The 24,176-nt window shown below is 41.0% G+C and overlaps 1 protein-coding gene across 2 annotated transcripts in view; it reads right to left on the bottom strand.

Moving 5' to 3' along the window:
* LOC116037581 (carbohydrate sulfotransferase 8-like) overlaps positions 1-23,657 on the bottom strand; it is a 186,858-nt gene extending 163,201 nt beyond the window's left edge. Inside the window, exon 1 of one of the 2 annotated variants that reach the window (XM_031281522.2) lies at positions 22,931-23,657. The gene's annotated coding sequence lies outside the window, so the exon portion shown is untranslated. Of the gene's footprint in view, positions 1-20,520; positions 21,538-22,930 lie in introns of those variants that run through there. The other variant, XM_031281523.2, reaches the window with a different exon arrangement.
* Positions 23,658-24,176: the final 519 nt, after the last annotated feature.

Genomic DNA, 24,176 nt, shown 5'->3' with positions numbered 1-24,176 from the left:
ACCGACCTTAATGGCGGCTCGTTCGGAATACAATCTCATATTTTACGAAAATGGTTCACAAAACGTGTTTCTGAAAACATTTTAAATGTGAAATAGGCCATGCAGTTGTTGAATCTGTCTTCATTTCAGATTGACAAAGGTCAGTTTAAAAGATTTTCGTCAGATTTTGAGAGGCGTTCGTCACGTTCATCCCGCTCGTCATTTCCAGGTTAGCACTCCAGCAATCAAATTGGTCATTGAATCCGACTGCCCACTGGCCAATTCAACAAGTCAAATCGGCCCAAATGAACGCCGACGGCTCCTCCGACTGATGACGGCACAGACTCGAGTCACTGACCTCGCCAGACTGTCCGACGGCCGATAATCGAGTTGGTGTGTCAGCGCCTTAACATGCAAATTGTTCCCTGACAGTGTATAATGTTTCTGCCTATCATATTCAATTGTTCCCTGACAGTGTATATGTGTTTGCCTATCATACCCACTCAACTAGAGCATGACATTTTATGTTTAAGCGCACACAAAACTTGGCTTAAGCTTAGGGAAAGATTGTGGTCTTAGTTGAATATTGAAAAAGTCATTAGTGACTTGCAGCACAAGACACAACGTGTACTTTATTAACATTTAACTGAAACTACGATGCGTTGGTACTGTTTGGTGAAAACAGGTGTCAACTGATTTTAATACACTGCAAACACAGCAAAATGATTAGGGATGCAAACTCTGTGTCTCCAGTATCAAAGTCCAATCAATTAATAAATGTAGCATTTCCTTACTGAGAACATTTAGGGGACAAGGTGGAATATAAAGATGTTAACTATTTTACGGTAAAAGTTAAATGGCAATGTGGAGTTATTTGAGTATAATCAAGTTAATTTGGCCCACCATGTGGCCCTGCTATACCCTTTGTAATACCTGCTTTAATACCAGGCTTAAATTGCCAAATTGTAATTGACTTAAATCTGATTAGGAGCTGAATAACAGTAACTGGGTGCTATTGTGAATTTTTAATGGCTGCATAAATGGATCATTATTTGTTCTAAGCAGCACAGACAACAGTTTTGAATACATCAACACTGAGCTTACAGCCGGACACTAATGCTGGAATCCTTAATGTAAAATATTAATAGCCACCCTTCATTAAAATTTAAAGCAAAGCACTTATAATGAGAGAATAATATTCCACCACTTAATGTGCTTAGCAGGTGCATATCATAACAAGACGCAATAAATTCATTCCACTACTTCTCTAAGAAACAACATGGCAGAAAACTAATGGCTCATATCAAACTTTAATTCAGTTTTTCCGAATCTGATAGCCACAGTTCTTCATCCTGGCAGCAATCCACTTTCAAAGAGCATGCTTCTTGTTGGAAATTGAAAGAAAAAAAGAACTTGGGCACAAACACTGCAACACATTTTGCCTACAGTTGACCGAATCTGCCTACAGTTGTCAAATGAGAAAAGGTCATTAGACAACTGTAGGCAGATTCACTTATTTTTAGCAGTGTTGTATAAGTGTGGTGGATTTCTGTAGATTTTAATGCCAAGACCATTACGTTTTAAATGTGTTGCAGTTTATTCTACATGACTCCAATTAGTGGTAATTATGAGCATGTCAATTATAAGAGTGTGCAAAACATGCAGTAGTTTTGAATTAAAGACCTCCCTTAAACCTATTCCTGAAAGAAGAATACCAAGAAGAATACCATTTAAACACATATTGCTGTATTGCTGCTCTTCATTAAGGCACAGAGGGAGCTGACAGGCATCAAATATGGAACTGCAGTGTAAGTTCGGGGAGAAGAGGGGGTGGGGGGGGGGGGGGTGTGTGCCTGAACAACAATAGACACTTTAACACAGCTGATACAGTGTAAGAAGAAAGAGAATAAAAATGACTGCTAGCAGGATCTAAGTAGCCTACACAGGGTAGGAAGAGTGCATATCAGCCTTACAAAGCCAACATAATATAATCATCAACCAACCAACAACCATACTCTCATGCATATTTATTCATTCGCCTGCATCCATGCAAAACGTGAGAATGTGTATGAGTATGGGGTAGATGAATGTGAGTATATATGTATGTGCATGCTACAAAAAAGCCATTTCCAGAGGCTGTACTTTAACGTACTCTTCTTAAAAAATTTAACCCGATTGACTTAAAAATTAGTCAGTACAATCTAATGACGTAGGCAAAGCTAAATTGCAAAAGCTTTTGAGTTTTCGTTGTGCAGCTTGGGCGTGGCAAGGCATCAAATTTTGTTACGCTGCAAAAGAGGAAGTGTTTTGTAACTAGACTGCACATTATCCAATCTGTCCCAAACTTCTCATGCTTGATAGGAGTCCTGGCCTGAAGATATTAGTTATAGTCATAGCGCCACCTACTGGGAACAAGAAGTTACAGTCCGTATACTTTGATGTCCTCTTCCTAGGTTGACCAGATCCACCTCAAAAGTGATAGGATACAGGAAGGATAGATGAAGTTGTTGTTGTAACTTGAATGCACATTGTCCAATCTTTACAAAACTTACTAAGTTTGATAAGTCCAGGCCTGAGGACATCTAAATGCCAATATTGAGTCATAGTCATAGTGCCACCTACTTGCAACACAAAGTTAGCCTTATGTGACAAATATCATCCAATTTACATGAAATTTACATTGGTTTACACTTAATATACATGAAGCGAGCTGACTAAAAAAGTTGCAGACCTGATTTAAAAATCTATCCAGTGCTGTGCAGTACAAAATGAAAACTAACAAGTTGAAAACACTTTTTCAGCCAGTGCCAATGTGCACTTAATGTTCAACAGTAACAGTTGTGACAATTTGTGGCAACATGGGCTTTTGGAAGATCAAAGTGTCTGGAGTGGCCGGAGTAAGGTGAACGGCTAGAAAAATCACAGGGGTCTTCAATACAGGCTTGAAACCTCTTTCCTGTTAAATACATACACATACATAAATACCCACCAGGCCAAAAAAATCCTCTAATCTTCAATCACCATATATACTGCCTTCCTGTGAACAGATGACGGGAAATAGACACTGATGTGATCTCCTAGGCAAAGAAATCAGGTGAGTGCACTCATTAGTCATACGAGGCTTCCTGCAGGGTCAAAGAGGGCATAGATTGTGGGTAATTAAATGTGGTAAATGAAACTCTAATTGAATAAGCGACCCACTGCCTCTGGTTCTTGTTTAATCATATGGAGAAGCAGATAACAAAAAAATGGGATTAATTTGCTTTCACAAGGGGGGATGTAATTATGATGATACATAAATTGATCACCTAACAATTAACATTAAATAACAATCAAGGTGGATGTGTTTGTATTGACACAAATAAATAGGGAAAATCAGGCACTGAATGATTAACAGCTTAAAGGTAAATTGCATCATACCTAAAGTGATCAAATCCATACATGAGTAATTATAACTTGTTTATGATTGACCTCAATTCAAGTTTATTCACGTTACGTTTAGTAACATTTATTCATGTCATTCTAAGAAAATAGCTGCATTGTCCCCAACATAATTACATTTTTATTGATTTGATCTGTATCGGTAGCTAGCTGACCAGTTAGCTAGTGAGCCAGCAAGCTAACATTAGCCAGCAGTGCAGCAGCAGAACATCTCCAAGCTGCCCAGAACGATCTCCCCCTTCACGTTTCTGTAATCTTAACTATTCGTTTTGGTGCTTAACCCACCTTTTGTCGGGTTAATTTATCTAACTGTAAAGACAGCTAAACGCGAAGGGGGAAGAAATTCGGCAGGGAGGAGATTTTTGGCACGAACACCGGTAGCGCTAACGGAGACGCAGCTAACGTTGTGGATGGCTGCTGTTGTGACTGGATGCCTGGCTCTGAAATGGCCCGCTTCATTAAACTGCCGTTAGCATCGTTAGCATCTGGCACTGAAGTTAAGTGCTGGCCAGATAAGGATTGCTGTAATATTGGGTGGCTGTTGGCTGGCTAGGGGCTAACGGTAACTAGCTATATATGTCCCGGGGGTGTTGTCAGCACTCATCCCGAATGAAGTGTCTTTGCGCCGGGAGGGAGTGAGTGAGTTTGTGGGTTAGCCCGGCGCTGCTTTTATCCGTGGTAAAAACAATCATACTAAAAATAACTTTATGAGCATGTTGAACAATGTTGTAACCCTATAATGTTATCCACCAAGCATTAGCATAAACGTTAGCTACTTGTCAACCAACACATTGTAGTAACGTTAAGCTTGATCGATATTGATATGTATCAATAAATAAGGTTTCTGTTGTATTACTGTTTTGCAAAGTGGCATGTGATTAATCACAAAATGATGCCTTTTGGCTGTAAAAGCAGTATTACGGTTACAAGTATTTTTTACTGTGACATTGTATGATTTACAATTACTCCTGAACATATCATCTGGGTGCCGTGTTTTGAGGGAAGTTAAGAGTAACTAGAGGGTGAAAGGTTATATGACGCCCACTGACGGGCGACTAAAGGAAACGTGACGTGTCTGAAAATAAAAAAACAACTTTTTCTGGGTTTGCCATTTGGTGGAAACATTTGGGATAGTGTAAGAACACAACTCAAAAATATATATAACATAGGTATGGTCGTTTTTAGACATTTTAATGCAGAAATGTTACATATTGTACCTTTAAGTACCATGGCAATGTGTGAACAGATTTGCATTATGTGTTATTTACAGTGTAACCTACATGTAAGTTAGTCTTTGTTTAAATCCCTGTCTTTTGACCTAGTGATATAAGTGTTACCTTAATTCCTCAAAGGTTGCAGTTAACATTTCAACACAGTCTTCTGATTGAACTAAGCCTCATTGGTTTGACTCAGGAATTTGTCAAAAGGTTGCATTATACATTTTTCTGTACAAAGTACAAACATTTTCTGACAGTCCAATCTGTTTTAAGAGACACAAATATATTTCTTAGGGACTGTTCGTTTTTTATTTAAGGGGCTACCGGAGGAGTTTTGGGATCTTTAGTCAAAATAGACTTGACCCTCCCTTCGCCAGCAATACATTTTTCTGTGACTCTCCAAAATGATTGGGAAAAGAGGCATGACCCTCCCCAACAATTTATTGATGCCTTCTGTACAGGTTTGCGCTTGGCAGATAGCTACAGATAGCCACTGTTTTTTTACAGTCATGACATACATGACTTAACCTCTGCTTTCTAATATTACACATCACACTCCACCAAGATGGTGGCCATTTCACACCCGCTTTGTGGATTATTCCTTGAAGTTATGCGGTCCGCAGAGACGGGGTGTCCGCACGGCAGCAGGATAACGGGCTGCCTGCTGGGCTGTCGCTGCTTAGACCAGGGGAGAGGTCTCGGCTCACACGGTTCATCAGCAAGCAGGGCGTCTTTTAGATTTCTCCATGCCACTTCACTCAGGAGGACTGCAGAGTCTCAAAAAGACAAACGTGTTTTGCTTGGCGGGTGCACACCTGTGCCGTGCATCAGCGTGCAGACAGCGGAGCCTCCTTCAGTCACAAACTCATATGTTCTCCTTATCTTTTCATAAAAGGGTCAGGCTGGAAGGATCAGCACAAATGATACATTAATGTTTCTAGAGTGAAACTCTTAGGTTTTTGTGCTTCCAGCTAGCGGTCCGTATTTTTGTCCTCAGCTCGTTGTGATCTATTTTATGAATCTGTGCGCATTCACAGGTAGGGTTAGGTGTGGTGCATCATGGGGGTGGAGGATGGTGCGATGAGGGGCCAAGACTGAGAGCTACATGGAAAAATATGCACCAAACAAGCCACTTTGAAATTTAGCTTTCATGAAAAATTGGGCGACCCTCCCACTAGACTAAAAAACGCCCCCACGCCTCCTCCACATAGTTGCTTGTAACCAAAGAAGACAAGGAGGATTAAAAAAACATGATGGACTCTTCAGAAGAGGTAATTATCTTCACTCAAGTTTCTGCGCGGGAAAGTCACCGGACCCCACAATCTTCTGAATGCAGCCATACTGAGAAATACAGAGAAAGTTGTGTGGAGCTGATAGTCTTAACTAGCTTTGTAGCAACTCATTTGGCAACGGGTTGAATGTAACGGACATTCATTAAAATGAAAAAGTTACTCACTAAAGCTTTAATCATTATTTTTTACATATACAAAACAAGGAGTAGAACTCTATGGATCAGTACCCAATTTATTAATAAAATATTTTTTATTTATTTTTAAAGTTCTAAGTTCAAAATTTTGACAGGTGTTATTTTAATTGTACTGTAAACTGTCATTAATTCTCTAATTGGTGTTTTGCCTGATTGCTCTGCGAGGGAACGATCAATCCATTTGGACCAGCCTACAGTACAAATTAAGACCTAGCCGCTGCATCCAGAAAGACCAGAATGTGTTGCCAAGTCTTACTAACTTTGGCCAAATAAATTAGTTTAATTAACTTATGCAGCTACACTCTGGTGTAATTGATCAACACCCTAGGCTTGTTCAAGATGAACTGTGCCTCGCCTGTAAAGTAGACGAGAGCAGGCGGCAGCAGCCGGGGGCGGAGACAAAAAGCCACAGTCAAGTCGAACAGTTTACAGGCTTACAGCTTTTACCACCATTTCCAGCAGCCTTCAGGCTGAACAGGAAGTCACAGAAACACTCTACTAGGTCCGATTCTGATTAATTAAAATGGTATCAGACCCATATATCAGCTTGTACACAGTCTCCAGGTGTTTTATTATGACAGAGTAATATGACTGTCAAAATGCTCTACGTGCGATCTATTGCTGATGTTAATAAACAACAGATTGTAGATGATCCGTAATCTGAACGGATTTAGTCTCTCTGACTTTTAAATGTCAATATCAGCCACACAACATGTGTTCTGTACAGAATAAGCCTTTAAATCAGACAAATTTATATCCCTCCAATTCAAAATCAATAAAAAGTTTATATAAAATGTAATCATGTTGAGTAGATTCTGAACCAATCAGCTGTTAGATTAGCTGAGAGCCAGGCTTTTCCGGTCATGCCCTGGGTCTTGCAGTCGGTGGAAAGCAACTGTGGCGCCTACTTCTCAAAACTGTGGCCACCTTGATCTTGTGAGGTTATTGTTGCCCACATGTGCATAAGTAACACATTCTCACTCTATTCACGTAAAATACGGATGCTTGGTCAGGTGCCTTTGGCGTTGTTATTGACGCTAAAAGTCTCCTTTAGCGTCATATCTAAACGTGCTTTATCTAAACGCGCTTGGTCGGGACTATTGGCGTCACTTTTGACACAGTTTAAGGAAAAGATTGTGGGTGGGCTTTCAAAAGGTACGTTTCTGTGACATGGGGGATAAGAACGGGACAGTTGGGTTTAGGAATAGAGACACGGGACAAGAACGGGGCAGTCGGGTTTAGGAAAAGAAGAAAGGGACAGTTGGGTTTAAGAAAAGAAGAAAGGGACAGTTTGGTTTAGGAAAAGTGACATGCAGGACACAAACCCAGGTCTTCTGGATGAAAGTCCTGTGTTGTTTGAGCCATCCACCACCCTAACCAACCTCTCTATGAGGAATTTCGGCCTTTTCATACCACTCACTACTGTCGCAGCACTCCGTCGTGAGGAGCAACTTGATGTGGTCTCTTCTGGCTTCTTCTTTTACCCAGCGTAACTTGAACTTGGGCAGTGAGACGGCAGCCAGTAGCGCATCCTTGGAGTCAATTGTTGCGTCAAATCGAGTTTTAATTGCTCCCACAATAACCTCAGGCAGCCCATTGGTCATTTGCATTAAGCCATTTTTCACTGCTAAGGTTTTGGCCATTAGAACTTCTAGCGTTGGTTGAAGCGTTCCATAAAAACAAGTGTCCTCAACCTGTAGGATGTCCAGTGCGACTGTGAAAGGCTTCATAATGGAACAGTATTTCTTGAGAAACTGGTATTCCCTGTCATTCATACATTTAATCTGAAGCTCTGTGCAAAGTTTATAGATGTCAGATAGGGGCATTTAATCCGAGCATAGGCGTCATAGAATGAATTCCACCGTGTTACTGTGGGGACAATCAACTTTCTATCACTGACCTCTTCCTGGCCTTTGTCCATAGCGCTGAACATTTGGCTGTGGCACTATGATACACAGCCCTCGATTCTGGATTAGATGCTAGCCATTTATCAACCTCATTGTTAGCAATTAGATTAAGTGTATGGGCTCTGCATCTATGGTGGGGAGGCAGTACACATAGCCCATGCTCAGGATCATCATCATCGGTGGTAAATACACTTTGTAGGTCTGTAAAGTCTACTCGCTCTCCACCTCATCGGCGGCATATTTCCATTGACTTGTGTAGCATTTATTAAATATCTACAATGTAGGTTATTTATCTAGACTAGGTTTCAGAAGATTTAGATAAGTAGGAGGTAGTGGAGTGAAACAATAACCGTAACGACACGATTATTAAAGAAAGAATGAAAATATTTATATATTTGTGGGCATGAATAGTATACAGCATGAATATAAAACCCTAGGGTGCACCCTCTAAGTAGCCTAAGGTGTTCATATAGTGTATACAATGAAAATAAAATAAATAAAATACAATATTCAAAAGCCTTTCTTTACAAGGGTCTCACCCTTGCCTTTAGTCCATGGCATAAAATAAAATAAAATACCGTCCTTTAAGATTTTGTAGCTCTAGTTGGGTGGCTCGCCATCAAACTTCAAATCTTTCCAAGGAACCCAAAAAACCTGACCTGTGTAAACAAGGTCAGAATAACATAATGAAATATATGGTAACATATTATACATGAGTTAAGTACAGTGTATTAAACACATGTTACAGTACTCATTTCTTGTACAATTCTGCAATAAAATACATTTCCCATTCTAGCCATATGTCTTGATCTCTTTACACCATGCATACCAACAGTGTTAACCAGAACTGAAGCTAGATGCACGTGTTGAAAACATGCACTCAAAATACAGGAATATAGTTTACATACATACTGCAAATTACCTTCTTAATAACCCAAATGTATATTGTGAATGAACTTAGATAGACTATCTTTAATATAAAACCAAAATTGACATATTAATATGCATTAATATGGTAACATAAACTGAAATACATGATATGCTGCGTAATATCTGCATTAGCTTACTGTAGCATAGCACTCAATACTTCAATCACTTTGGCTAACTCACCAAGTTTCACGTCGGATAAAACACAACGAAAATCCCACACAACGAAAATCCCTCAAGGCTCCCTGGCAGCGGTACAGTTCCCAACGTACTTTTCCAAGTGTTTAGATGACATATGCATTTATATTTAGATGTTAATGTCCCTGTTATCTCCTCGTATCGGCCGCTAACAGGCTGGCTGTGTGCTGCGTGTGTAGTAGAGAAGCATCCGCTGTCACCTATCAATCAAGGCGGGATCAACTCTTGAACCAATGTTCTAATTGGTGCACAATGACCACACGGCCACCAACAGACTGGCTGTCTGCGCAGCAGAGGAGCCTCCGCTGTCACCCATCAATCAAGGCGGGATCAACTCTTGAACCAATGTTTTAATTGGTTCATAATAACTATATGCATTTATAATGGATTAACTAAGTTTTATTTTATTATATTATAAAAATAATATAATATATTCATATTTATTTCCATAATTTTTCTAGTGGGCTACACCCTCCCCCCTCGAATCCATGTACGTCCCGTTACATGTGTTTCAATGGCTGACAGGTAACAACCTTCGGTCCTCCATACGACAGAGTGGGTAAACTGTCTTCCATTTCCATTCCAGTCAATGTGTTGATAAGAGCTGTATTTATGCCTTGAAATAGAGACTGGACAATTGAAATCAGAGGGTTTCCATACTGGGAATAGGTAAGTCTATCAGGCTTATCTCTCTGCCGGGCCGACCGTCTGACAGGATTGTCATCATTGTGGTCCTCATTTATTGGTACCCCAACTCCTTGGGGTTCTTCTACTGGATCAACTTCCACAGTTTCCGCTTGAATTTCCTCCGGATGGATGGATACAGGTGAGTTATCTAGAGCATTAACCTGCAGGTTGCCTTCTGGAGCTTCAACAGAGGATTCATCGTCTGGAGCTTCGACAGGTGAGTCGTCATCTGGAGCTTCAACAGAGGATTCGTCATCTGGAACTGCGACAGGTGAGTCGTCATCTGGAACTGCAACAGAGGATTCGTCATCTGGAACTTCTACAGGTGAGTCGTCATCTGGAGCTGCAACAGGCCCATCCAAAGGTATTGTATCCACCATTTCTTTTGGAGTAAAGGTTTCATAAACTGTAGAAAACCTAGTTTCACGGACCGGTAGAACTTCAAGACAATGATCTTGGGTATCAATATCTGGACATTCTACATCATCTTCCGGATCTTCATCAGGATCAGGTGGACTGTATCGTGTTCTTCGTCTTGGGGGAGTCTTCGACAAGACTGGTTGAGTGACTTCTGTGACAGGTAAGAATCCACAGGGAAGTAAGAGATCTCTGTGCAAGGTGCGCAGAGGACCGTCTTCTGTTTCTGGTCTAACAGTGAAAACTGGTAGATCACCTGCTTGCTTCACAACTACATAAGTCATGGGCTCCCACTTGTCTGCTAACTTATGCTTCCCACGCAGGCGAACATTTCTTACCAAAACACGATCGCCAATGTCTAGTGTGGAATTGGTAACGTGTTTGTCGAATCTGGTTTTGTTCTTCTCTGCGATCTTGAGTGCATTACGTGAAGCTATTTCGTAGCTCTCTTGCAGGTGAGATTTTAAGTTATGAACATAGTGGGAATGGGACTTGGATGGATTGTCCTTTACAGGTAAGCCAAAAGCTAAGTCGATGGGCAATCTGGGCTGACGCCCAAACATCAGCTCGTACGGGGTGAATCCTGTGGCGTCATTCCTGGTGCAGTTGTAAGCATGCACAAGGGGCTTAACAAAATCCTTCCAGTGCGTTTTGTCTTGTTCCTCCAAAGTACCAAGCATATTAAGCAAGGTTCTGTTGAAACGTTCCACAGGGTTTCCCCTGGGGTGGTACGGGGTAGTCCTTATCTTCTGAATGCCTGAGACTTCACAGAGTTCTTTAATTGTGCGAGATTCAAAGTCTGGACCTTGGTCACTATGAAGCCTTTCAGGAATACCATAATGTACAAAGAAATTCTCCCACAAACACTTGGCAACAGTCCTGGCTTTCTGATTAGGTGTGGGAATAGCAACAGCATACTTAGTAAAGTGATCAGTTATCACTAAAATATCCTTGGTGTTGCTTTTATCAGGTTCTATAGAAAGGAAGTCCATGCAGACTAGCTGCAAAGGTCTGGTTACTTGACAATTGATGAAGATAAGGCAAGTTGGGCTCAAGCGACTCTAGGGCTGACCCACTTTGAAACTCAAGTATTGCGTTTTGATGAAACGGAGAACCGGGGTCACTAATATCAACTAGTCTGGCAGTAGAGCCATGTTTTTTCAAAACATCAAATAGTTCATCTATTTCGGTTCTAGTCAATCCACTGATTATCAGTGAGTTTGGAACTTTAATTCCCTTTTCTTCAATTATTTCCATGTTATTAACAATAAAATACTGTTATCACACTTGTACGTATTTTCAAGGTACTGTTATTATTTCAATAGCACCACCTCCTGGCTGGCTCGTCAATTTGTAGCATTTATTAAATATCTACAATGTAGGTTATTTATCTAGACTAGGTTTCAGAAGATTTAGATAAGTAGGAGGTAGTGGAGTGAAACAATAACCGTAACGACACGATTATTAAAGAAAGAATGAAAATATTTATATATTTGTGGGCATGAATAGTATACAGCATGAATATAAAACCCTAGGGTGCACCCTCTAAGTAGCCTAAGGTGTTCATATAGTGTATACAATGAAAATAAAATAAATAAAATACAATATTCAAAAGCCTTTCTTTACAAGGGTCTCACCCTTGCCTTTAGTCCATGGCATAAAATAAAATAAAATACCGTCCTTTAAGATTTTGTAGCTCTAGTTGGGTGGCTCGCCATCAAACTTCAAATCTTTCCAAGGAACCCAAAAAACCTGACCTGTGTAAACAAGGTCAGAATAACATAATGAAATATATGGTAACATATTATACATGAGTTAAGTACAGTGTATTAAACACATGTTACAGTACTCATTTCTTGTACAATTCTGCAATAAAATACATTTCCCATTCTAGCCATATGTCTTGATCTCTTTACACCATGCATACCAACAGTGTTAACCAGAACTGAAGCTAGATGCACGTGTTGAAAACATGCACTCAAAATACAGGAATATAGTTTACATACATACTGCAAATTACCTTCTTAATAACCCAAATGTATATTGTGAATGAACTTAGATAGACTATCTTTAATATAAAACCAAAATTGACATATTAATATGCATTAATATGGTAACATAAACTGAAATACATGATATGCTGCGTAATATCTGCATTAGCTTACTGTAGCATAGCACTCAATACTTCAATCACTTTGGCTAACTCACCAAGTTTCACGTCGGATAAAACACAACGAAAATCCCACACAACGAAAATCCCTCAAGGCTCCCTGGCAGCGGTACAGTTCCCAACGTACTTTTCCAAGTGTTTAGATGACATATGCATTTATATTTAGATGTTAATGTCCCTGTTATCTCCTCGTATCGGCCGCTAACAGGCTGGCTGTGTGCTGCGTGTGTAGTAGAGAAGCATCCGCTGTCACCTATCAATCAAGGCGGGATCAACTCTTGAACCAATGTTCTAATTGGTGCACAATGACCACACGGCCACCAACAGACTGGCTGTCTGCGCAGCAGAGGAGCCTCCGCTGTCACCCATCAATCAAGGCGGGATCAACTCTTGAACCAATGTTTTAATTGGTTCATAATAACTATATGCATTTATAATGGATTAACTAAGTTTTATTTTATTATATTATAAAAATAATATAATATGTTCATATTTATTTCCATAATTTTTCTAGTGGGCTACACTTGCTTTTGATTTAGTTCACCAAAATACAAAAACAACTACAGCAGCCACTATACATATATATGTCAGGCACACAGACAGACTGCTAGTATACACAATTATGGCGCGTTCATGCCACCTCGGAATGACAGGGACCGCCCCCGTGATTACGTTGTTTTTCCGACTACCAGCGTTCACATGGTTAGGATGGTCGGGATGCGTGTTCTTCTTCTTCTGTTATATTGGCGTTTGGCATAACAACTTGTTGCATGACTGCCACCAACTGTTGGCTGTAGCCTAGAGCATCAGGTGTGTGAAAACCTGGTGAAAACATGGAGGCCATAATAATTTGCTGCTGTTTTCTTATGCGAGCATACAAACAGCACATCATCAGGTGTTTGTGTTATCTGCAGGACAACGAACGGGAAAGGACACGGATAAGGTGTTGTTTTTTTTTTTATACATAGGCCTATTTATGAATGATTTGAAACATGCTATGTCTGTGTATGTTTCTCAGCAGAGGAGTTTGTCCACAATAAACAGTTTATTGTCATTGAAATATGTTCAGTGAACCAAAGTCGCCTCCATCAAACGTCAGTTGTCAACAACGCGTCACCAACTGGTCAACTGGTAAACTCGGTTAGCAAAATCTGGCCCAAGATTCCCACCTCTGATTCCCACAGGAAGGGACGTGAATGATGATGTTTTCACTCGGAAAAACGTTTTTCCAATGTCCATGAGCGCACGGTTAAACCAAACTATGATTTACGGGTAGAGATAGCAATGCCTGCTTATATTATCAAGACAGACATGAGGCTGAGAATCTATTGTCTCTCTTGTGGTTTGGTAACACTTTTCATGCAGTGCAGAAAACAGTGAGTAATTACTAAGGGAATAAGTGAGGAACAAATCAGGAAAAACATGATCATTAATGAGTCCTTAATAAGTACTTCCTGAATAACTAAAATAGTAGATAACGGTGGGCTGCCAGAGATATATTCATCTATCTATAAATTGCAGGAACATCTGTCTGTCAGTGTGTGTGTGTGTGTGTGTGTGTGTGTGTGTGTGTGTGTTATGTGCATATCTCTCGAACCGTTAGTCCAATGGATTTCAAACTTGACAGGTGTCTAGCTACGGGCACGAGCAAGTGCAGTGCCAAGGTTGACGTTGTTTGGATTAGAAATGCAAAAGATATCGTTAAATATATAGGTAAAAGAAGCACACATTGGCTTTTGCCGCTCTAGCCGCTGGCCACTCTCCCTCTCACCCTGAGGACCAGAGACAGAGAGCAGTGAAGCTTTGGCAACTAAAATGTGACATACACCTCAGACCCACAAAAATGTGCAAAGTAGCACTACTTTGGACTGTCTTTGACTTTGAATAAACAAACGACAATTCCCGAATTTAAGGACGTTTCAGAATTCACACATGCGAAGCACAACCAGACAACAAGTGCAGACAGAGCGTGATGCCACTTATAGGCAGGCTATCTATCTTATAAAGCGAGACGTATCTGTATATATGTGTGTTCGTGTTTGGGGGGAAGGTAACCTGCACATCAGCAGATGCCACATGCAGAACGCTTTAGAACAGCGGGGGGACTCTTTTCCTGCTATTGTATTAAATTGCTGTGAGCTGGCAGAACATAACGTAGCCTAATCTCGGAGATTATTCCTTCAGAGCGCTGTGCAATGTGAGAAAATCTCAGAGTTGAACCAGGCAGATACATCAGTTTTCATCAGACTCACCCTGGGTCGGGTTAATTAAGTCGCCAAAATACCCCCGCAAATCAAATCCCCTACTTCACCATAAACCGTCAAGCCACTAAATCTCTGCTGAAATGTTAAATTCGTTAACGATCCGACACAAGACAACACCGTCTCTCTCTCTCTCTCTCTCTCTCTCTTTCTCGCTTTCTCTCTCCGCGCACACACACACGGTCCGGTTCTGGTGGTTGATGAACGCATGTGATTACATTATGAATCTGCAGCATTCACTGTCAGGTAAATACAGTAGTACAATGTCTTCCTCTGATGTAGAAGTAGCCTACACTGTAAGTCGGTAGTAGAATACAGTGGAGTTGCATATTAAGTGGTTTGGGGTCCTTCTGTAAGTCATTTTAGGGTACAATTTGGTTTTGATGAATTCTACAAGCAGTAATACCACAGGCCAAGTAATCGCCCGTTCCAAACAGGCCAATTTAAACGGCCACTGCACTAGTAATATTAATATTAATTTGTTCCTCATTCGTTCACTACTGACAATTTACTTACTCAATCAATTATAATGCAGTGTAAAACCGTGTCAATTTCAGCTGAAGTATGCATTAATACAGCACTAGACCTATATACGTTTATCCATAACTACTGACTATTGATCACTGAATTTCTCTTTAAGTGCAGAGCATTCACAGCCCAGATGGTCTGCTCTGCCTTCACCGAGTGCTACAGTACAGTACAGACAGCAGTAAGATAGTGGCCAAATAAGATCAGGGTCATTCTGTTGATTGCATTTACAATGACAGACATGCTTCTTATTTGATTTCCTCTGGGCTGCATGCCATCTGTTGCTTGATAGAAAGCATACTGTATCTGTGTATGTACCTCTGTTATTGTTCAGAGATGGTAGAGTTGGCATAAGGGTGGTCTCTTTCTTTTTTCTCTCTTTTTCTCTCTCTCTCTCTCTCTCTCTCTCTCTCTCTCTCTCACACACACACACACACACACACACACACACACACACACACACATATACACACACACACACACACACACACACACTTTTTCCCACTCTCTCTCCGCCTAATCTGTCCCTCTCTTTTCCCTCCAGCCGCTCACATAACAAGATGAACATTTTCACTTTCTCTCCTTACTCAGAATACTCCCTCTAATCCTTCCAGGGAAGTGACTCACATTACAGAATTCTTCAGTTTAAGGCACTTTAATAGCATTAATATCTGCTTTTGCCTCTTCAGCTGCAATAAACACCCCTTACATCTTAAGAAAGCAGCTTAAGAGCAAATGACATTGCGATTGTACCAAAACAGAAACATACCACGGGTGAAAAACAGAATAACTCATTGTAAAGAAGTAATCTACTTTTTATTAAATACATTGGCACCAGCCCGGCGCAGCCTGGCACATGGTGTACTGTAAACAGACACTGGTGGAGAATTTAGACAAGGAGCAGCCAGCTCCCTGCAGTCCTTCCTACCTACTCTCGCTGTGTGGAGGATTCCTGCAGATACGGGAAGAACACGAGTCCCTGCCACCTTCTGTGCCACCCATGATGCCGCTGCAGTGACAACCAAGGTCAGCTCAGGAATGGCAGAGGGCTCCTGCATTGAGATAAGACTCTCACAAACATCTGAACCACCGTGCCGCTCTTTTCGAAGGAAAGAGAATCCTGTCCCTGAATTATTCAATGGGTCTCCCCCACCCTAAATAACAGCCAATGAGCATTGTTTGACATCCCGGATGAATAATTAAGGACTGACCTTTTGTTCCCATCAGAGGTGATGGTTGATAGCGCCACACTTTGTGGGTGAGGCTGTGAAACTATGTGAAGGTGCTGTGCAGAAGAATGAGAAATTTTCTCTATTAAAATCAGCCAAAGTCTCAGGCACAAGCAGTGATGCTAAGAAAAGAAACACACCATGTCCCAGTGGGATGCATTGATATACAAAGATGTAGATGCGGCCTCTGTTGATTGTTCCTAAAGCACAGCCTGGAGCCATTCTTTGTCACTACTTCCATGTTCTCTTAAGAATTGTACTGTAGTTTGTATGTGACACATCACAGGCATTTTGATTATGCCAGTTAAGAGCTTGTAGTCAGCTCTGTGAATCAGAAATGATATATTAACACAAAGTCAATCCCAGCTCAGCCGGCTAGGTGATGGCATCCCAATGAGTTATGGTCTATTTCCTGTTTTGTTTTTCAATGAGGTAATGAATCACAGCACCCTGAACAGCACCAAATCTACACAGAATGTCTGAAATGTAAAATATTACAACCATGATAATACATTATAATTTTGATTGGCAGTATACTGCATATGTGTTGAGTCTTACCATTATAACACGTAGTCTGTGTATCCAAAGCCTGTTATATCTTATTCCCTCCTGTGCAATAGAGCTCCATTGCTGTCCAAAAACTATTAAAACCACATCAATTAGCCACACCATTGGTCCAGATGACATTTTCCTTCATTACAATGAACTTGAATCCCACATACTGTACACTGTCTTGCTGCCATAAATACTAGCGCACAAAATGTGGATTAATCCATAGCAAGGTTTAATTTTACATTTTTCGTCTAACGACCAATATGAGTGCGTGCGTGCGTGCGTGCGTGCGTGCGTGTGTGTGGTGTGTGCGTGCGTGCATGCGTGTGTGTGTGAGAGAGAGAGAGCTTGATTCTGCAAAAGGGTTTCTTTATGCAATATATTTTTGCTTATATGGATTTTTTGTGGTATTTCACATTTTGATGTGCTAACGTAAATCTGTGACTAAAATCAATATTTAAAACAGACATATAGAGTTTCACTCTACTTTATGCTACTCAGTTTTAACCTGTACCTGCAGTTTTGAGTTCACCTGAGAGCCTGCAGCTCCATCTGCCTGTGTGTCTCTGTGCTGGTTAAGCTGCTGCTACCAGGATTTTGCTGATACCAATAAATTATGCATGATATTTAAAAACAAACTAAATCAAGTGGTCATGCTGTGGCTAATTTCGCATACAAAATGTCATAATTACCCACAATAACTATTCGCCTGATCAAGGCTACACATGTTACCGATGTCAAGGATGATACTGTACCTGTGTGCTCTGCTTCACACGCAAATGATTATTGTTAGCTAAGCTGTTTCTTACACACTTACACTTTTGGTTCTTCTCACTCTTTTATTCTTCATTAAAATAACCCGTTTTTTACAAGAAACACATAAATCTGGCAACAATGCATAGACCTTACTGGTAACCCTTTATGGTGTTAAATTGACAAGAAATCTGCAGACAGCCCAAAGAGGGGGCTCACGGTTGCTTCATTCTCTATGAAGATGCCATAGAGGGAACATCAAGTACGGACATCTTTATCGATTCCCCCCCTTTCAGGCACAACATTTATAATCTATCAACACATTTTCAACAATAAATTGGCAGTTGTAATCACGTTTTGGTTCACTTTCATGGCTCTCATAGCATGCTTTTGAGCTGCAGCAGGCAGCTGTTTTCAGCGGAAAAAAACTCTAAAAAACCCACCATACACTACCTGCTAAGCAAACTGCAGACAGACACAGCTGGATACTAGCTGGTGGAGCATTTAGCAACTATTTTCCTCAGGAGTTGGTGGAGACCAAAACAGAGCTAGAAGAGAGTGAATATTTACCAGGTAAGGAGGGCACATTGCAGCCTGTGCATACAACAGATTATCAATTATAAATATACAACCACCTTCCTCTATAACCTTACTAGAATTAACCAAACAAAAGGACTAAACTCAGACAAATACAAAAATGGATGACAATAAATAAACAGTCCATGCAGCAATCATTATTAATGCCACATAAAGTAAATAACCTGCCACAGCAGAATAAAATCACCAAAGCAGGCAACATGAAGATCTATAAAAAAAAAAAGCAGCTACAGCCATAGACTGTAAAAATAATGGACGGAGCTTCCGAGCCTGAAAAGTAAAGCCAACGCGTAAGTGCCTTAAACCTGCATTTTATCTAATTTCCAGCAGGAGGCGTCTCCACTGGTTGCACAAAGAAGCTGGTTTGCATAGAAGTCTATGAGAAAATGACCCTGGCTACTTCTCACTTGATTTATTACTTCAGTAAACATTTTCATGATTAGCAGTCACAATTTGGGCTGGACTGCAACAATAACAAAATGGAATGGGAAAAAGACGAAGTTTCGAAACAGACGTACTATGAACATTTTCTATAAAGATGCCAGTAAGTGAACATTGTGGGCGGACATCTCATCAGGGAGGGAAAGTCAGAAAGTATTGAGAGACGGACCAACATATTGTTGGTTTTGGTCTTTTCATGGGCTTTGTTGAAAAATATAGAATAACACCACCCTAGTCCTCACAAAGCTCTTTTGATGTTTCTTACATACAACGTTTTGCACAAAATTGTGCTATTACTGGGTTGGATTGAGTCTATAAATCACAGTCTTCTTTAGAAAAGGTTATCACTGAGGTAGGGCTTCTGGTTCCTTCAGAGTGTGAGGAAGAAAACCAGAGCTGCAGTACACCCGCCCTGCAGTGACACACTCAGGAGAGCGCTACTCTAAGGCGAGCACAGATTTCAGGTTTAAGTAAAGAGAGAGAGAGATCGGCTGCTGAAGACAGACCATATTTATAGCGAGGGATAGGAATAATTCATCGTGATCAAAGTGCAGATCATGCTTCATTCCATCAGAGAGCAGATGTGGCGGAATGAAAAAAGCACGTTTTCTCTCTGTCGGCTCTCTAGCGGCTTCCCAAATGGAAACACTGAGGCAAAGTTATCTCTGTGAAGCCACTGTGTGTTTGTCGTCATATTTCTCTGCTCTCGTATTCAGATGGCTTCACTTTAGAAGGAGAGCAACGCCTCCGAGGTGTAACATGCAATAAAAGGACGAGGGAAAAAAAGGTGTCCCACATGCAACATGTCTTCTCAATCAGAGCGGGTTGTGAATATCAGATTCTGAGCTCACAGCAGGAGGCGATGTACCTGCAGCATGTGCCATAAAGAACATACACAACGACCACTGCCTGACACACGGCTCCTGCACAAGCATGTGAATACATTAAATCACAGAGTCAGAGGTCAGAGCTGACTGGCTGAATAAAAAGCTTCAACATTAATTCTGTTTAAGGTAACACTCCATTTTACATGTTTTCTTTGTGTAATTTTCCATGCAGCTTTGAATTTTTGCTTAATATTATCAGTGAACACCACTGTCAGTATTAAGACCACACACATGTGCACCCCGCTCTACACACACACACACACACACACACACACACACACACACACACACACACACACACACACACACACACACACACACACACACACACACACACACACACACACATGCCAGCTTCTTCCAGTTTAATTTTCTCTCCCACCCACACACAGACACACACATGCGCCTGTTTCTTTCTCTCTTTCATTTTCTGCATCTCCAACCCTTTCTGCTTCTCTGTCACTCCTTCAATGCACACACACACACACACACACACACACAGAGGAATACACGATCCTATGCACACATGCAAGCACAAGCGCACAGATGTACAAGCTCCTTCATCTTCTCTTTTCTTTAGTCTCCCTCCCACACTTTTCCTTGTACTACTTCCATGCATTAACACACACACACACACACACACACACACACAGTTGCCTGTTTTATTCACTCTAATTTCTCTCTCTCTCTCTCTCATACCACCCTCTCCCTCACAATCACTGCTTTAACACTCATACACACATACCTACCTCTTTCTCTCTGTCTTTTTGTTCTTTCTCTCATCATGTCTCCTTCCTACAATCACACACACACACACATATATACTAGTCCAGCTTCCCTTACCCCCAGCTGGGCTTGGACAGGTCTCTTCCTCTGGCCTCTCTGGGCCATCTGGAGTGCAATGTCCCCGCTCTGCTGGTCCCCTGCCAGCCTCTGAGCCTCCCAGGATGAACACAGCATCTTCAAGCACAATTTGTACGCGTCAAAGCTCTGCTGTGTGTCCAGTGACCCAGCTGAGTGAAGTCATTGAGTCTTGCATTTCCCACCTCAAAGGGGCCTCATTGTGCTTTGAGGACACCTGCGCTCACCATCTCTCTAGATGGAGGATGGCACAGTAATTGATTAAAGCCACTGAGCAACCTTACTCGCAATTACAGCTCTGTTTATGATCTAGTGGTGGGTTTGTCTTTGCGTAAGAAGTGAATATCAAAATCTGGCACAAAGGTTAAGTACCTCAACAAGCCTTTCAGGTAAAAATACACCTGCATTCTGCGAAAAATTAGAAATTATAGCTGGGTTAAGGAAGAAAATCACATTTCCTCTAGTACAGGCGTAAGGTACAGGTGTAAGACTCAAATTAATGTAAATGGACACTAGCAGGAATTCTTGTCTGAACAAAATACAATCTTCAAAATAGCAGTGGAACCTAAGAAAGCTGCATTCAATAATGTTAGATCCTCTGATTCTATAGTTATATATAGTTATATAATCCTTTAATATAAGGTGTCAAAGACAGGATGTGCAAACTTGTCTATTGCAGCTTTAGGCTCTGCAGTCTCCCACAAGCACACACAGTTTGGAGCTAACTGACTTTACTGACTGACACACACAATACCAAATATATTTCAATACAGAGGACGAGAAAAACGTGCCTTTTAAATTAAGTCGTGCCCTTGTGAAATTAATCGTAACTTGACTTAAGTCATTCAGCCACAAGTTTTCCACCTCAAAGGGGCCTTGTTTGGCTTTGATGACATCCATGCTCCCTCTCAGCTTGATAGGGTAATTAATTAAAGCAAGTAAGTCACGGTACTAGCAATTACAACACTGTTTTAAGATCTTCTGGATCTTTTTAACTGATCACCAACATACATAGGCCTAGCCGAAGGAAAACAAAGAGGAGATGTTGTGTTTGTAGCACATAGTAATACTTCCAAACGTTTTTATTGGATAATCAGTTAACTACATTTCAATGGTTTGCTTTTATTCTGATTTCTTGAGACAGCACTCTAGAAGCATCTCGAGTTTTAAAGTTACTACAAAGCTTTAGATTATGTTCAGGAAGCTGGAGCAAAATCATTTTCGCTACAAAAGTGGCATAACCCATAATATATGCCTGAGGCCAGTTAGCGTGCAGTGGCTGTTTAGTCGAGTGAACACACCAATCCTATGTGACACCCAAACAACAGCACACACAAACTCTGTCCTGATCTTTTCTATTTTCTGACTGCACTCCAGCCACAGGTTTGTCAGGCTAGAAAAAATAAATAAAAAGCCATTAAAACTGTAGAATGGATCACTGACCCTCATCATCAATTACAAAGTTTTTTTGTTTAAGACTATAAACATGAATTGATTTTGTAAGCCTGGGAAACACTAGCGGAGCTTTACCATACGGATGTGTGCTGCATAAAGTTATCAGGTACCAGCAGGCAGCAAATTTAAAGACCAACCCAAACCGCTGGCTCCCTCAGTCACTGCTCCAATACAGTGAGTCTTCACTGGTAAAAACAGTGCCCAGACAAAGCATGTAATGTATTATATTAGGTAGCGTAAACCAGTATAGCTGCATATTTCATGGTCACTCCAACAATGAATCTATTCTTCCTTGTTATATGATATGAAGCAATGTAACCCCACAGAAGAGAAATGCCGTTCACGGTCAGCGCACAACAGGTAATTATGTCTCTTTGCAATGACCCCGTGGTCATTTCTCAATGATGAATTATGTTTGAATTCAAAGTAACTAAACACTATATAGCCTTGTGCACTGTAACCTAAAAGCATAAATAAAGAGAACAGGGAAAAGACAAGCACTGCGTTCATTCTCAAACTTTGGTGCCAAAAGGTTTGAAAGCCACAGCAGGAAAGAAAAATAATTTGGGGTGGGGCAACAGCTAAATAGACATCAAAGGGAACTTTTGTAAAGTAAAATACTTAACAATGGCAAGCATCGTGAAATCAACAGGCAAGATCTGTGACATCTATGGGTCCATACTTTGTCAATACTTTTTTAACTCTAGCATGCAAAGCTAAACCAACTCAAGAGTGATTGATACTGTAACTGTGTAGGTAAAATCTATATCAAACTTCAACATAAAACACATGCAGACACGTAGGACAACACACAAAGACACAGAACAGGCTGAGTGGACGCTGGTGTCTTTAGAGGCTGTAATACAATATCTCAGAGACATGACTTAAAAAACGGATTATCTGCGTTTTACCGTACAACACATCGCATTTGACTTACCTTACTGAAGCTGCCAAATACCACTGAAGCTCAGAAGCAGGTGAGCGAAGTGAGAGCGTCTCCCTCTTCTTCACTAGTTGATCCGCCAAGTCTTTCTGTTTCAGCACTACGGACAGCGCGTCCTCCTCTTTTGGGTGGAATGATGCAAGTTAAAGGCGCTGTGAACGCATCAACTGCGCAGACCGAGAACACGTCTCCTTCAAGTTTGATGGCACCTCGTTGATGCTTTGGCTGGAGCAAACATGATGCTGATGCTTTTAGAACGAGTATGGCCAATCACAATGCCTCTCACTCTTTACTCACATCTTTGCGCATCCCCAAAGAGTCTCCTAGGACCGGTGCCTGTCTGCCTCCGGGCGGGCACGGCTGCAGAAATAGTGACTTTAAGACTGGCTTCTCCTGCTATTGGAGCACATCTTCATTTTCAGGGCTCTCTTTGTCTTGTCAAGGCGATGCTGATGCTGATAAAGATGGGGCTATGTATTTCCTCCCGCGCATCGACTCAGTACGGAATCGGCGGAGTAGTGGGAGCCGGGAGCAGGAGGAGTGTCTTTTACGGTCTGAGTTTATTAAAGACTCTTCTAATATGGATGAGCTCCGTGTCTCATCCTTATTATACTAACCCGTGTTTTCTTGCCAAATGGCGGATCGGGGCGCACTGCAAGTGCACACTAACTCATGCACTGCTGTAATGAATGCAACTCAGATACAGTATAGATGCCCATCTGCTTTTATCAGCGTTGTGAGACATATAGCCATATAGAGATATAGCCACTCGATGAAGTCTAACGTAATTAATTATGAATTAGGTATTAATTATGATTTTGAAAACACTGTCACTGTGTGTGTGTGTGTGTGTGTGTGTGTGTGTGTGTGTGTGTGTGTGTGTGTGTGTGTGTGTGTGTGTGTGTGTGTGTGGGTGGGGGGTGTTTATGAATGTTTGTGTCTAAGAATGACTTTCAGACTTTTAACCAATTGAACGTGCACAACATCTCATTTGAGGACAGCATGGGTGTCTCCAATTTGTTTCCACTAGAGCTGCATTTAGCATTTTTAAGTAAAATGATTTCTGCTTTCATTAGGGTCAGGAAAGTAGTAGTAGGACTAGAGTCATGGAGTCTCCAAAGTATAACATGCATATTTGGGGACATGTTTACAGTATATTTTTCAAGCCACCTGTATTCAGCCTCTGAGTCAGATTGCATTTGCCAGACTATTATAGTTCAGCTGTTATAGAGGAGACAGA

Source organism: Sander lucioperca, chromosome 3 (genome assembly GCF_008315115.2).
Source record: "Sander lucioperca isolate FBNREF2018 chromosome 3, SLUC_FBN_1.2, whole genome shotgun sequence".
Taxonomy (NCBI): domain Eukaryota; kingdom Metazoa; phylum Chordata; class Actinopteri; order Perciformes; family Percidae; genus Sander; species Sander lucioperca.
This window is presented reverse-complemented; position numbering and strand designations above follow the sequence as displayed.